Source organism: Triticum aestivum, chromosome 7D (genome assembly GCF_018294505.1).
Source record: "Triticum aestivum cultivar Chinese Spring chromosome 7D, IWGSC CS RefSeq v2.1, whole genome shotgun sequence".
Taxonomy (NCBI): Eukaryota; Viridiplantae; Streptophyta; class Magnoliopsida; order Poales; family Poaceae; genus Triticum; species Triticum aestivum.
In genome coordinates, this window is record NC_057814.1 from 484,519,289 (window position 1) to 484,535,392 (window position 16,104).

Below are 16,104 nucleotides of genomic sequence, written 5' to 3' on the forward strand. Positions count from 1 at the left end.
GGGCGGGGCGGCGTGGCCGTGGGCGGCGGCGGCCGGCGATGGCTGGCGGCTCAGGGGATGGAGGTTGAAGATAAACTGCAGGCCCTTGATTTCGTATCCAACGGTTGGAAAATCTACTGACCAGAGATGAAAAAGTCAGTCGACTTACGTGTAGCCTCACCCGCACGTACACATGCACGCACGCAACACTCACACAAACACACGCACGCATGCAGGTGTGCAACACTGACACGTACACATAACAAACACACGCACGCATGCAGGCGTGCAACACTGACACGTACACATGCACTCACGAACACACGCTTGTACGCACACATGCATGCAACACTGAAATGTACACATGCACGCACGCAACACTTGCACGTCTGCATGCACACCGCACACGGCGCAAGACACACGCTCAACCTATACGTGCATGCACCCTTTGTTAAGGACATGGATTGTTATGGGTATTAATCAATCTTATCTTTTTTTGCAAGGTTTAATCAATCTTATCTATGATAAGCAGAACGTTGATGTTTGCAACGGTCTTTATGAATCACAACGTATCGAACGGGCTATCAACGTATATATGAAAATTTTAAAATTCTCTTACATTATATAGTAGGCTTATCTAGATGAAATAAATGACGTCCCACTCAATGAACAATCATCGGTTTATGAAATACCCGCTTCTGACCGCCCTGGCCCACCAAAAGTTCCTCTGTCGTGCGCTGTCTGCATTGGGTCACTGACATGCAGGCCATGTACCCGAAGAGCCCAAACGTTAGTGGAAGAACGGCTTGGTGTCATACTCAGAGTCGAGGGCGCCACTCAATGCACGCCCGGATGAACAAGCCTCCTTGCCGCATTCAAACGCCTCCATGAAACCCGTGTGGAAGCCGAGCAACCCACTCTAGACACACGCCCATTCATGACCGGGCCGACATTAAACACAACGCCGGCCGAGCTCCTCCCGTCTGCTGTCTATTTAATTTCCTATTTAAACAAGGCCAAACGCCGGCCAAGAATCGCACCCCTCCGCCGCTCCCCTATCTCCTCCTTCACCATTTTGTCCACTCTTACAATGGCTTACGAAGAGTAGTTATCCCGCATCCAAGCCAGCTGGGTGGCCCGCCGAGCCCAATGGATACGAGCTATGCATCTCGCTGATCCACCTCCCTCCCCTTGCCCGACGGAGCCAGTTGCCGCCCCAAGCCAGCGCGCGGTTCAGCAACTCGCCACTCCAGGCCAGCTCGACGAAGAGCAGCGCACGGGCATCGTCGCTGCCGTCCATGCTGCCGCCTCATACCGCACCTCCCGTGTCTGCGACCGCGTCTCCTGTTTCTGTGGCCGAGACTCCCATGCCGGCGGCCGCGCCATGCAGGTAGAGACAGAAGCCGGGTGTGCGGAGAGCGAAGAGTCGGTGGCCAGCGCCTTCGCATCCGCCGCCATAATTGAGGAGAAGTAGAACAAGGGAGGCCACTGCCGCTTGGGTCCCATGAAGGCCACCGCGGAGGCAACGCCGGCATACACAGCAGGTGTCTTGCCAGATCCTTTTGTTGCGAGGACCTTCGTCGCCCGTGCATGGACTCCACGGAAGTGGAGAAGCCCCCTTCTACCATCATCTTGGGCATCAGCCAACCATATCAGTTGGGCAGCGGGGAAGCGAGCCGTACTTTGCGCTAAAGCGTATACCTCCGGGGCTCCCGGCAGTCCGGTGATCGTGCTGCCGGACATGAGGAACACAAATGGATTGGCGGGCGACCATTTAGGCAAGGTATTATATACCTGTGCTGTCCAGAACTAGCACCGCTTAGTTGATCTGAATGTAATGAAATCCATCATGTTTGTATGAAAATCCGGTATTTTATATGAATTCTGCCATTGTTTATGAGAAATATCATCGTGTTTGCATGAATTTCGTCCGGTTGGTTGAGTTGCTGTCAGAATGTGTGCGGCTACGGTTGGATGGCGTAATATGCGGGTCGCCGGTCGGTCTGCGGCCGGCTGGGGCGGCGTGGTGGGACAAAAAAAGCATATCTCGTGCGAGCTCGTCTCCAACGTGCGCGCCGGAGGATGCATGAGCACCCGAGCCATTCCTCGTTCATCGGTGGGAAAAGGCACCGGTGGACGAAAGGGTCACCAATATTTTGGCTACCTCGGGCAAAATCCGAACAGCCCCTCCCAGCAGATTCAAATCCCCCATTCGCCGTGAAATTTTGCCATGTGTTGTTTTCATGGACTAGCAAGATGCCCGTGCATTGCACGGAACATCAAGATGCATTTTTTACAAAACGCCTATTGTGATTGACCCATGTAGGAGTAATCCCATGTGGACTAATGATATCTCGAGAATTTTATCAGAAAAATGGTATCTCGAGAATTTCATATAAAATGATATCTCAAGAAAGATGAGAGATAAGGTGAGAGGAGTGGGGCGTGGTGGTGACTGGTGGTCGTACTGGGCGGAGGCATGGGGATGGACGGCGCATTATGTCTAGGTTTGTATCTCTCTCACACACACCCACGTAGGTGGGGGACGTGCACGAAGAGAAGAGGTGCACGCACGGCGCACGTACTCCCGTCTCATTCCCAACCACACCCGCGTGGGTACATGGAGGAGCTCATTTCTGTACGAAAAGGCAGCCCACGTGGTAATTTGACACGTGTACTGGTTGTCCACTTGATGGAGGATCGTCTACCACGGGTGAACAAACAAATTGCGACTTGACATGTCATGTGGGGCCTACCTTAGAGGCAAGCTTGTATACACTCGAGATGCTCTGTAGGTATTACTTTTGATGTGTCCCGTCAACTCGCAGAATGAGGAGAAGCTTGCTTACTACGCCGTCTCCCTCGCCCACGGGGCGCGGTGGCTCGCAGGAAGAGGTGAAGCTTGCTTGAAACTACCTCCGTCCTGGTTTATTGGTCCCAATTGTATCTCTATCTCTACTCTTATAAAAACAGAGTTGGTGATGATGGTGTGCCTTCCATCCTGCAATATAGGCCGTCTGATTTATATCTGACGGATCGGAAGGAAACTATGGCAATTTTGTAAAAATATACCTAGACCCCTCTCCACATTTGCAAATAGGGAGACTAAGGCATAGCCTAGTGGTGGGAAGGGGCTGATGCCTTCCCACCCACCCAGGTTCGAGGCATGGTACTTGCAATTTGGGGTTGTTGCACCAATTATACTGTAGGGGGTTCCCTTACAGTCTTTCTGCCAAAAAAAACATTTGCAAATAGGGCCTTCCCTTGTTCATCCTTTTCTCTTACAAGATAAACTACTCATACAAATGCATCTTGATGTTCCATGCAACGCACGGGCATCTTGCTAGTATTGTGTAAAATTTTGACTATAGATTGAACTAACAAAATGTTCGTGCATGTTACCCAAGATTATATCATTGAAAACTATGTTGAAATACGAATCCAACGATATAATTTTTGTTGACATGCATTAACATTTTGTTAGCTAAACATTTGGTCAAAATTTGGCATGAACTACAAAGGTGACCTATAAACTACGACGGAGGTAGTAGTACTACGCCTTACGCCCACTCCCTCGCCCACGCGTGCGGTGGCTCGCAGGACGAGGAGAAAATTTTACTACTCCCTCCGTTTACTCCTCGTCCCTACCTTGGTTAGAGAGATTATCATATTGTTTGGAATATATGTCTTTTAGTAGTATTCCCTCCTTTCCAGTTTATGGCTCAATTTCCTTCGAGTAGTATATAGGAGTAATACTACTACAGCAATTTCCTTGGAGTCCGTGGTGCAGCAAGCTACCCTAGGCTATGTTACTACTCCCTCCTTTCCAGTTTATGGCTCAATTTCAAAATCTCTCCAACCAAGGTAGACGATGAGTGGTGGAATTAATTTCGTAGTTTGCACAAGTAATGTACGCTCGTTTTTTTCAAGAAGTTATGTTTACCGAGGCATTAATTAGAATGAATGCATGCATGACCACTGAATTTCCATGAACTTCTACATGCATTGGTGAGTTTTCTCTTGACAATGCCTGCATCGGGTGATTTAACGCACCTCGAAATCCAACATGTGATGGTACTACTACTACTAGTAGAATTGAGACTTATAAAATGGAAAAATGAATTTTTTTAGACGAGCCCTATAAACTGGAAAGGAGGGAGTAGTAAGTAGTATACTACCTCCATAGTGGGTACGTACTCCGTGAAATCAGATTTTCCCAAAACTAGGTCGCTCAACCTTTATTTTCTTGTTTCCCTTCCTGCCTCGTTGCATCGAACAGACTATGCCAATCTCCCCTGCCTGCCGCGCGGGAAAAGACCCGCCATCGCCTTTTTTTTAGTCTAGGTTTGTATCGATGGATCGCGCGAAGCAGCAAAAACCAAGCCGTGTCTTGCACTCCTCCGTCGACGCTCGCTTTCATGAATTCTGTACTTCCTCTCGCCGACATGTGGGACATATAGCAACCGGGTCGATGAGTCATGCACAAAATAACAGTGCAGAACAGCAGGGGGACGCACCCCGGTCGTACCGGCCAGTAGTAGTAATGAGCAATGAGACGCCAAATCACAATGCCGCACCTTCCCAGACGGACGAAGCAACCATTATTTCACACTTTGCTTCACCATCATCTCCTTCAAGAAAACCACGTAGTATTGCTTCTGCCATTGTTCTGCCTCAAGAGGGACACACACATCGCCTTGGTACATCATGACATGTGGGACCGCATGACAGGCCATGCTCCCCCACCCATCGCTTGGTAAAATCACCTCATTTTTACTACTTCCTCGGTATCGATTTACAGGGCATGCACGTCGTTCTAGGTTGAGAATTTAACTGGCTATATATGTGATGAACAATATATGTTTAGAAACTACATCCGCTTAAGAATCGAATGATATACTTTTTGTGACATAGTAACCCATATTTAGTTAGTTAAATGGATGACCGAGAACTACGTGCCCGCCCTATAAGCTGAGATGGAGGGAGTAGTACAGTACGTATCTTTTTAGATCAATATAGTCGGGATTCACCAAGGAGCAAAACCAAGTGGTAGGTTGCTCCTGTCGTGTTGGCGTAGCAACTGAAGCAGGGACAGTCCGCACACGAAATGGTGACACACTTAACAGGACCCCTTTGGCCGACATGTGGCTCATCCAGCATCTTGTTCCATGTGCGATGCACCAAATTACAGTTCGGAGCAGCGGTTGGACTTGGAGGCACCCCGATCGTAACGCCGCAGTAGTAGTAAATGAGCGATGAGGGGTCGAATCACAAAGCCCCACCTTTCCCGCATTAAGCTGGACGGATGAAGCAACCATCATTTCACTCTAGGGCACAAGAGCATAAAGAAAATAGAAAACCAATGATCTGTGCGACAGCTACCTAGGGCACCCTAGGGTAGGGGCCTCCACTACAAATCCGCTTCTCCCTCATCCTCTTGAAGAAAACCGATGATGCATGTGGCGGTAGGGTCTGTAGGAGTACTACGGCGTGCGGGGCCACGTCATAGTAAACGGGAGAGGGATTGAGTTCGACTTGACGCCTTAATATGTGTGGGCCGCTTGGTTTTACGAGATCGAGGCAGCATTTTCAGTTCGGGGACCAGTGGAGATATACGTACAAAAAATTGTGGACGTAGGTTCGACCGAAAGGAAATGATGCATGGGCCCTGCATTTTGATATACCCGCGACCGCGTGAAATTTGCTACTCTACTCAAAACTAGTAAGGTACACATGCATTGAACGCATGAGATTTGGAAACCAAATTATGAATGAATACACACTATAGCATGTAAAGCTTTGAGTCATATATGCATGATGTAGATGTTTGTTTAGTTCTTATAGTTAATCTCATTCAAAATCAATTAGTTTTATAAAAAGGTTAAGATTCATGGGATTGTGCATTGTAAAGCATAAAGTAAAAACAAATAATGCAAATTCATTTAGAAAAAAAGTTTGGGCAATTATGATACGGAACATTCTAGAACAAAGGAGAAGTGCTTGTGTTTTGGGAAAGCATGCACGACCCACATCTCTTATTGGTTGATATGTCACGAAACAAGAAACGAGGAGGGAGTTAATGTACCATGCCAAAGTGTTTTGGGATTATTTAGTTTTGGGAAGATGACTTACACACGTAGACGGAGGGAGTACAAAGAGAAACAATGAATTGCAGTTAAAAGAATGGCATTTCTAACAAAAATGTGAATGTGAACTATTGTGTGCACGTGACCAACACATACATTGTCAATGCAAAATTTAATGCAAGAAATAACTTATCATTAATATGCACAAATTGGTGCTTGCATGCATAAAGTAGAAAAAACAATGTGATTTATGACTTGCATGCATGACGTGTTCTTGTGCCGTAGTTGCATGTCTAGGAAAAAAGCTACCAGTGGGTTGTACTAGCTATTTACGAATAGAAGATGTATACATGGAAGTTGTAGGGAAAGAGATGACATGTACTCAATTCCCATGAGTAGGGATTGGAAAAGAGATGTCATTTGGTTCACACCATAGGAACTTTTCTATTGAATCTAGACATGACATGTATCTCAATTCCTATGAGGAGGGATTAGAAAAGAGATGTCATTTGGTTCACATCATAGGAACTTTTCTATTGAATATACGTTAATGTTTATTTTCCTTTGAAATTATGGGAGTATATGAATCTATTCCTATGAACCAATTGGCTCTAAAGGAAAAAATCCTATAAAAATCATATCATATAGAGTTCCTATGATATTCCTCCACACCAAAGGATGGTTGAAATTGCTGCAGGTGATACGACGTTCTTTCTTTGTAGACTCCTCCCCCATATTTATAATTACCTCTCGAAGATGAATGAAATGATATATACTGGATATTCTATATGTGCATTTTGGTACACGAAAACTCGGTAAAAGTTTGCGAGGTTCGAATTTTCAATAAAGCTATATGCACTGCATTTTGGAATGGAGGGAGGAGTATACGGCACTTGCTAACACTCACGTGGAAGATTTGTGTGTAGGAGGAGTGGTTGCTCTGTTAAATGACATGGCAAAACTAACACTATCGGATGCCGATCTAACGGTTCTTACGGCGTTCGTCGGGAAATGGCTTGTGGCAAACGTTTGTCAGATAATAATTTACTGACACATGCATTGCATTGATACGTGCCCCCTCTCTCTCACGCACACACGCACCCTCACGAGTCACAAATCTCCCGAGTCCTCTCGCACCCACCGTCTATATGCAGGTAGATGTCACACACATATGTGCTCTTCACACCCTACCCTCAAAACTTCTAAAAAATAGACGCGGCGCACCTTTTATTTTAGCTCACATGTCACACACTTATACTATTACTCTTGTGGTGAACGTTCTTTGGGCATAGTATATTGTACTCTCACGAAAAGAAGTGGTGCACGCACGCACTAGTTCTGTCACACCCACTCGAGGGTACACGTAGGAGCGCATTTTTTTGAAGCTGGTACAACAAAATCACTCCACTATATATATAAGCAGGAGCCTTAGCGCTTGCTTTACTAGGGTTCCTCTCTTTCACTCTCTCATGCTCTCCAGATCTAAGCAACACATAGGTGGCCACACTCTCTCTCTGCTCACAGCTGGTCACAAATCCGTCCGGACCACCTCGACCGGGGCAGGGGTGTAGGTGCATCGTTCTCGCTTCGTCAGCGGCGAGGGAGGAGACCAACGGCTGCCCGCACATCCCAATCGACGGCCATGCCGTTCTCTCCGAGAGAGCGCTGGCTCGGGAGGGCCTCTGACCCCTTCTTCCTCCCTGCAGTATTGTGGCCAAGATGTGGCCTCCTGACGCCGTCTTTGCCACATGCCAACGACCCTCAGGTATATATTCCTTCGAAACATGGCTTGCTCTACTGCCCCAGGTCCCCGCGTGGCTGCGTGTGGATCTTTTTCTACTTCCGTCGGCTGTTCCAAAGCCACCTAGACTTTTACTATTATTAGAGGTAAAGGTAGTTCATACAGTCGAATCTAAGAGTTGGTTCAAATAGGGAAGAAAGTGGGAAAGCTGTAGCATGAATCTAGGACTTGGTTCTAAGAGGAAACGGGGGAAAGTAGTAGATACTGGCTACCCAACTGGTCTATTGGTTGAAAAGGCGAAGAAAGCATGGTGGATGGCGAAGGGTGGGGGAAGTGGACCTCTCTCTTGGTTGAAAAAGGAAAGCAAGTGAGGGGTGTTGGGGGACAACACAAATGAGAATGAGCAGGTCTAGATTTCCTGTGCTCACATAGGAGAATGTCGCGAGGAGTTAAAAAATGGGACAAATGCAGACATGCTGCCTGAGTGTTTGCCGCTCTCGGCAACTACATCTACCTCACCACTTTATGCCCCTGCTGTCCCTATGCCCATATCGCTACCATTAATGCAAAATCACATGAAGCATTAAGCAATGCCACCTAATGTCACTATAAGTAATGGTCTAGTGCCGTAGATAAATTGAAGCAATGCCACCACCATTTTACGAAGTTCTTCCGTCTTGCCTTATTTCCCATGAATTGTGTTGTTGCAGTTACACTTAAATCTCACACCACTAACATTGCTTCATCCCAGTGGAACTGCACAAATTTGATTGCACATTTACTGACCATGTGCTACCCTCATGAGTAATACTAATGCTATTGTTCTACATGTCAATTTAGTGGAAGTGTTGATGTGATGTGATGCTACTTACTTAAGGGCACTTTCATACTGTTAGTCTAGTGCCAATTATAACACAATAGATGCTGCTGTTAATCATACGCCACTGCAAATATCTGTTATTGTTTAAATAACCGTATTTCATATTTGCGCAAACAGGGATGTCTGTCTCCATATCGTTTCTATCTGCGCAATCAAAAGTAGACACCTCAGTTTTAGTACAACTGCACAAAATGAGATGGCTATTCCTAGATGCCGTCCTCTAACCACCAGTGTTCCAGGTATTCCTACATTGGTTCTAACCAGGTAGAATGACAAAGACGATCTAAGAGAAGCTGATTCGTACGTTTTACTAACTGATTGCAGTGCAGGGACGAGTAAAAACAACTGCATCCTAGTCCGGAATGCACTTTCTTCCAGTTCATCCATGGACCGAGGACTAGCTGGCACGGCTGCACGGAGGTTTTTGGGACAGGTGCGCGGACAAGAGGCATTGTGGTCTGCTTATTTCTGCAAATGGTGGTCCTTAAATTTAGTGGAATGCAAGACTTTTAGCTGGCCAGTACACTACATGGTTCAGTTCAGCATTCCAGCAGAGAACACAATTATAATTGGTTATTCTGGAATGAGAGAACCTAACCCTGGATGGTGGCAACAAGAAAAAACCAGAGTGAACTCCAGTTATTTAAAGCCTGCCGGGAGGCCCTTTGCTCAGAGAAGCCTTGCTTGTTTTTTCCTGATTTGTAAACCTTCTCACAACTGTCTTTTGCTGTGAACTAGTATATGTTTGTTATGTTCTATGAATCATTGATATGAATAAAATTCCTTAACTTATGCTTTTCAAGTTTTTTATGAAGCCGAGTTTAATGTGAGTGTTCCACATGAACGCTGGACTAGCGTGTGCACGTTTGGAATTTACATTGTGGCCTCAATTAACTGCATGAACCACTGTAACAAGATACATAGTTGCTTATATGTCAGACATCAGATTATTGATTTTTAGCTGGTCGATGTCGGCGTTCTGGGAACGGGGGTCCCCAGACTTGCCTACCTGCGGCCCACTAGTGTGGCTACGCAAGCAGGCCGTACGGCCCATCTTCATCAACAAGGCATCCAAGACCCTCGCGAGGGTCCAAGCCTCGCGAGGCAGACGACGCAAGACCTCCTTTGGAGTAGCCTAGCCAGGCAGGCTCGCGAGGAGCGGAGATATCAAGGCGGGGCAAAACCTCACGAGGCCCTCGTGACGTGAGTCATGACGAACGATACCAGGCGGGCGCCAGCGCGTGCAACGTCCATATTTCCTCTTTGGTGCTAAGGAGGCCAGCGCAGGTGAAGAGTACCGAGGCATCACGCAAATGTTGCTATATTGGTGCAACGAGACCAAGACCAGGAGGACGGAAAGACGGAGGTCATCGTGGAGCCCAAGATGGCGTCACCACCAGAGCTTTTCGCAGGCGAAGACCGCTTTTGTCGGGATAGCTTGTACTAGTTGTCCCCCCTTCAAATTTGCCCGCCGTTGTTGGCTCCCTTCCTGCTCGATATTTGGGAAGAGGACCAGGGCCTATATAAGTAGAGCTAGCCACCAAAGTAGAGGCATCTCATCTTATCTTAGCTTGATCCAACCCGATCGAGAGCCTACCTAACCACAACAACACCTCAACCTCAGGAGGCTGTTCTTCGCTTGTACTGTTCATCATCAGCCCTATAGGCAATCCACCACCACCACGCTGGAGTAGGGTATTACACCACAACGGTGGCCTGAACCAGTATAGTCCTCGTGTCTTTCTGTGTTGCGAGTTCATCGAATTCGTCCGCGAGATCTGAGCGAGCTAGGGCATAGATCGGTAGGAGGGAAAGACTTCGCGCGCACCCCAGTGTTCGAACCTTAAGGGTTTGCCGGAACCCCACATCTGGCGTTTGGCGCGCCAGGTAGGGGAGCGCCGTAGTTTCCTTCCATCAGCTCATTGCTCCATCACTCTGTCATCTCCATGGCGGATGCTCGCCGTGCTCGAGCTGAGCGTCGGGCTGCCCTCACCGCCCGCGTCGCTCAGACGGCTCCCGTTGGTGGGCCACCTCGTCGTTCTCCGTCTCCCGCCGCCAACGCTGCCACCGGCCCGGCGGGGAACGAGCAGCAGACGTCCTCGCTGCATCCTTCGGTGCGGCAGGACAGCCGCACCGCTACTCCATCACTGACCCCTACCGATTCTTCGTCTCACGCACGCCACGCTCCCATGGAGGCACGGGCCACGCTCCTCGCGACGAACGAACTCCTGCGCTACCGCCCCGTCGACGACCTCTATGAGGAGTGGCTCGACCGCGTCGCCGAGCTCGTCCGCACCACAGGGGGCTCTCTGGCGTCGTCCCTCTCTCTGCCTCCCCCTCAACCAGCCATGGGCGACGAGGCTCATGGCGTGCCTCCGCCACCTCTGCCCCAAGATGGCGCCTTGGCACCAAGGCGCGCGGCTCCGTGGCATGATCCGCCGCGCCTGGTGCCCGCGCGCGAAGTGAGAAGCTGCCAAGAAATCCCGCGGCCGCGAGAAGCTGCACCTGCGCTCCCCGCGCCACCTCGTCAAGACCGCGCACCGCCCACAGCGGCGCAGCGCGGACCTCGTCAAGACCAAGCTCCACCTCTGAAGCGGGCCCCGACAACCACGGCCGGCTGCCGCGCCTTCACCCCCGAGCTACGTAGCGTCGCCTGGCCAGGCAAGTTCAAGCCGGATCTGCCTCCTCGCTACGACGACACCGCCAACCCCGCGGAGTTCCTGCAGCTCTATGAGCTGAGCATCGAAGTGGCCAATGGCGATGAAAAAGTCATGGCGAACTGGTTTCCCATGGCTCTCAAGGATGGAGCTCGCTCCTGGCTCCTGAACCTGTAGCACGGCTCGATCTCCTCCTGGGACGAGATGCGCGACCGCTTCATCGCCAACTTCATGGGCACTCGCGACCGCCCACCGGCTGCGGGTGATCTACGCCGCATCAAGCAGCAACCAGGAGAGACCCTCCAGAAGTACATCCAGCGCTTCAACAACACCCGCCTCAAGATCCCCAAGGTCACGGACGAGGCCATCATCTCCGCGTTTTCCGACGGCGTCCGCGACGTCAAGATGAAGGAAGAGCTCGCTATCCACGAGGAGCTCTGCACATCTCAGGAGCTGTTCAACCTGGCGACCAAGTGCGCAAGAGCTGAGGAGGGGCGCGTTTCTCTCCTCGAGCTGGCAGCTGCAGGAGCGGAGGAGAAGAAGGCCAAGGCCAAAGACGTGAAGCGCAAGGAGGCGGTGGTGCTCGCAGCGGAGCCCGACACCAAGCGGGGCAGAGATCAGCCCTAGTTATCCAAGAACGGCCGACCATTCCGCGCCTTCCACAACCTGAACACCCACAACACCAGCGACTGTCAAGAGCTCAGAGCCATACGGGAAGGACGCTTCGGTCGGCGCCCCGAGCGCAACGACCGGGGTAAGGCCGTGGAGGAGGACGAGGAGGCGGACACTGGGACGACCGTGGCCCGTGCCAGGAGTGGCGCGACCGGCCTCGTGAGGACTGCTGGCAGGACCAACCTCACGAGGGCGCCTGGAGGGACCCGCCTCGTGAGGATCGCCCCCAGGGCAACACCGGTCTCGCCCCGCTGCCGCCACCAAGAAGGAACGACGACCACCACCAGGACGAGGGGGCTGGGGGCTTCCAGGAGCCGCGTGCAATCGCCTGCATTTTGGGCGGCGCCCAGGCCCCAGCCTCTCAGCGCATCTTCAAACAGTTCGCTCGCGAGGTGAACGCGGTGCTCCCCAAGCTCGACTCGGCGGATCAGCTCAAGTGTGCAGCCACCACTGGCGCCCTCCCTATGCTGTGTTCCCCAGTCATCAGCAATGTGCAGGTCACCAAGACACTCATCGACGGCGGCGCAAGGCTCAACGTCCTATCCGTCGACACGTTCGACAACCTCCAAGTGCCATATGAACAGCTCCAGCCCACCAAGCCTTTCTCAAGAGTGACCGATGGTTCCACCAGACCGATAGGGCAGGTCCGCCTGCCTGTCACCTTCGGGGAGCGCAAGAACTACCGCACCGAGCTCATCGACTTCGACGTCGCGCACATCCGCCTGCCGTATAATGCCATTCTCGGGTATCCAGCCCTGGCCAAGTTCATGGCAGTCACTCATCACGGCTACAACGTTCTCAAGATGCCAGGAAGCGGAGGAATCATCACGGTCCCGTGTGAAGAGCGGGATGCGGTGTGCTCCCTCGGGCGCGCCTTTCAAGCCGCAGCAATCGACGACCTCGACAGCAGAAGTGAAGGCCCTCCGGAGGCCATCCCCAAGAAGAAGAAGCCGCGCTGCGCAGGACCTTAGGAGGATGGCGTCGCGGTAGGGGCCTCGTCAGGATCGGTGCCCGTCCCAGGGGCGCCTCCCTCCATCACATAGGAAAGCGCGCCTAACGCCCTCCTCGGGCAGGGCTCACGGGCTCTCTTCTGGAGGGCCTCTGACCTTGCCAACCTCACGAGGGAGGCGCTTGGGCACCGCTTGGAAGCGTGCTTTGCGGCACATGTTCCTCAGGAGAGCACAGGGCAGGGAGTGCCCACCACTCAGGAGTTCGTCATCAAGACCACCCAGGAACTGCAAGACGCAAGAGCCATGCGCGGCGACCGCCGTTCACGAGGCGTAGCTCCCCATCCTAGCGAGGATGCTAGGCTGCGTGTCTGCATCGACGTCCCAGGGCTCAACAGGGCCGCATCTCAGGAGCGCTTCTGGCCATCGCGTGTGGGCCGCTGCGAGGGCCCACCACACAGCTACGTTCGCATGCCCTTCGGCTTGCCGAGCGTGGCGTCGGCCTATCAACGCGACCTGCAGCGTGTCCTGGCGGCTCAGGAGGCTAGGTACAACGCCGTCCTGGGGAAGATGGAGACAATCTTCAGGGAACCTCCCAAGCCCCCAGAGCCTCCCGAGCCTCAGGGTCCCGGTGGCTCATGAGGAGTCATTTCTTCGACGCACGCCTTCAGCTGCACCAACTCTACTTCGTCTACAGAACCAGGTGACATCTTCCAAGCTCGTTTAGCTGGGAGCGACCCTCGGGCTGCATTATTCCCAGGCCACGTGGGTCTGTCCCTGTGGCATGTACCCCTTTTGCTTATGTCTTTAGCTTACCTTGCTGGAGGCGCCCCTCGGGCTGCATCATCCCCAAGATGCTCGGGCCGGACCCAGTGGCATGTATCTTCCTGCATTTACCTAAGCTGATCTGCTCTCCATGCTTAACCTGCCGACTGCTACCACCTGCTCGACCATCGCCTCCCCCCGGGGCCTCCACACAGGCACGGCGCTGGTGCATGGGTCCGTCCCTGTCACGTCGACAAACCTGAGCAGTCGAGCTCTGGCTCGCGGCACGCCCCGTGCACGTCACCTCACCAGGCCCTCTGCCTTCATCTCATCCAGAGCAACCAGCGGCAGGCTGACAGCTGTAATGGCAAACCGTGTTTCTTCTTGTGCCTGTTCATAGGGATCCCATGGGAAGGATAGCAGGAGGCACCGCGGGTCTCCTTTTCCCTCGTGCAATTCGCTTGCGCGTTAAAAGGGGGGCTCCTGAGCATCGCGACTCGGGAGCTCTTACTGGCTCTCCAGCCCTCACCTCCTGGCCTTGACACGGCACGCGACCTGGCATACCAGCGACGGCTGTAGCCTGCCTGGGGACCGGGGACCTATCAGCGTAGAGCAACAAGCTATCGCGAGGAACGAAAGGGGGGGACCGAGCCTTAACGGGACATGCGTTCACCAAATTCTCATAACAGGGAAGATAGGCACAAAAGACATTACAGACCCTTACATGCCCCCGCGGGTTGATTCATGATTCTTCGCAGGAAACAAAAGCTGAAACTAAGGGGAATCCTATCTACATCCTTCCGTGGTGGACGCCATCATCAACAGTGGGCCACGGGGGCCAGCGTCAACCCCATCCAGATCAGCGGCGTCGACGGCCTGTTGCCTGATAACCCACAAGTATAGGGGATCGCAACAGTTTTCGAGGGTAGAGTATTCAACCCAAATTTATTGATTCGACACAAGGGGAGCCAAAGAATATTCTCAAGTATTAGCAACTGAGTTGTCAATTCAACCACACCTGGATAACTTAGTATCTGCAGAAAGGTATTTAGTAGTGATAACGGTAACAAAGGTAACAGTAGCAAAAGTAATATTTTTGGTGTTTTGTAGTGATTGTAACAGTAACAACGGAAAAGTAAATAAGCAAAGAACAATATGTGAAAAGCTTGTAGGCATTGGATCGGTGATGGAGAATTATGCCGGATGCGGTTCATCATGTAACAATCATAACATAGGGTGATACAGAACTAGCTCCAATTCATCAATGTAATGTAGGCATGTATTCCGAATATAGTCAAACGTGCTTATGGAAAAGAACTTGCATGACATCTTTTGTCCTACCCTCCCATGGCAGCAGGGTCCTAATGGAATCTAAGGGATATTAAGGCCTCCTTTTAATAGAGTACCGGAACAAAGCATTAGCACATAGTGAATACATGAACTCCTCAAACTATGGTCATCACCGGGAGTGGTCCCGATTATTGTCACTTCGGGGTTGCCGGATCATAACACATAGTAGGTGACTATATACTTGCAAGATAGGATCAAGAACTCACATATATTCATGAAAACATAAGAGGTTCAGATCTGAAATCATGGCACTCGAGCCCTAGTGACAAGCATTAAGCATAGCAAAGTCATAGCAAAATCAATCTCAGAACATAGTGGATACTAGGGATCAAACCCTAACAAAACTAACTCGATTACATGATAGATCTCACCCAACCATCACCGTCCAGCAAGCCTATGATGGAATTACTCACACACGGCGGTGAGCATCATGAAATTGGTGATGGAGGTTGGTTGATGATGACGATGGCGACGAATCCCCCTCTCCGGAGCCCCGAACGGACTCCAGATCAGCCCTCCCGAGAGGTTTTAGGGCTCGGCGGCGGCTCCGTATCGTAAAACGCGATGAATTCTTCTCTCCTATTTTTTCTCCCCGAAAGCAAATATATAGAGTTGGAGTTGAGGTCGGAGGAGCTCCAGGGGGCAGGCGCGCCCCCCACCCTTGTGGCTAGGGTGTGGGCCCCCTGGTCTTCATCTTTTGCAAGGATTTTTTATTATTTCCAAATAGACATTCCGTGGAGTTTCAGGTCATTCCGAGAACTTTTGTTTCTGCAAATAAATAACACCATGGAAAGTCTGCTGAAAACAGCGTCAGTCCGGGTTAGTTCCATTCAAATCATGCAAGTTAGAGTCCAAAACAAGGGCAAAAGTGTTTGGAAAAGTAGATACAATGGAGACGTATCAACTCCCCCAAGCTTAAACCTTTGCTTGTTCTCAAGCAATTCAGTTGATAAACTGAAAGTGATAAAGAAAAAACTTTTACAAACTCTGTTTGCTCTTGTTGTTGTAAATATGTAAAGCCAGCATT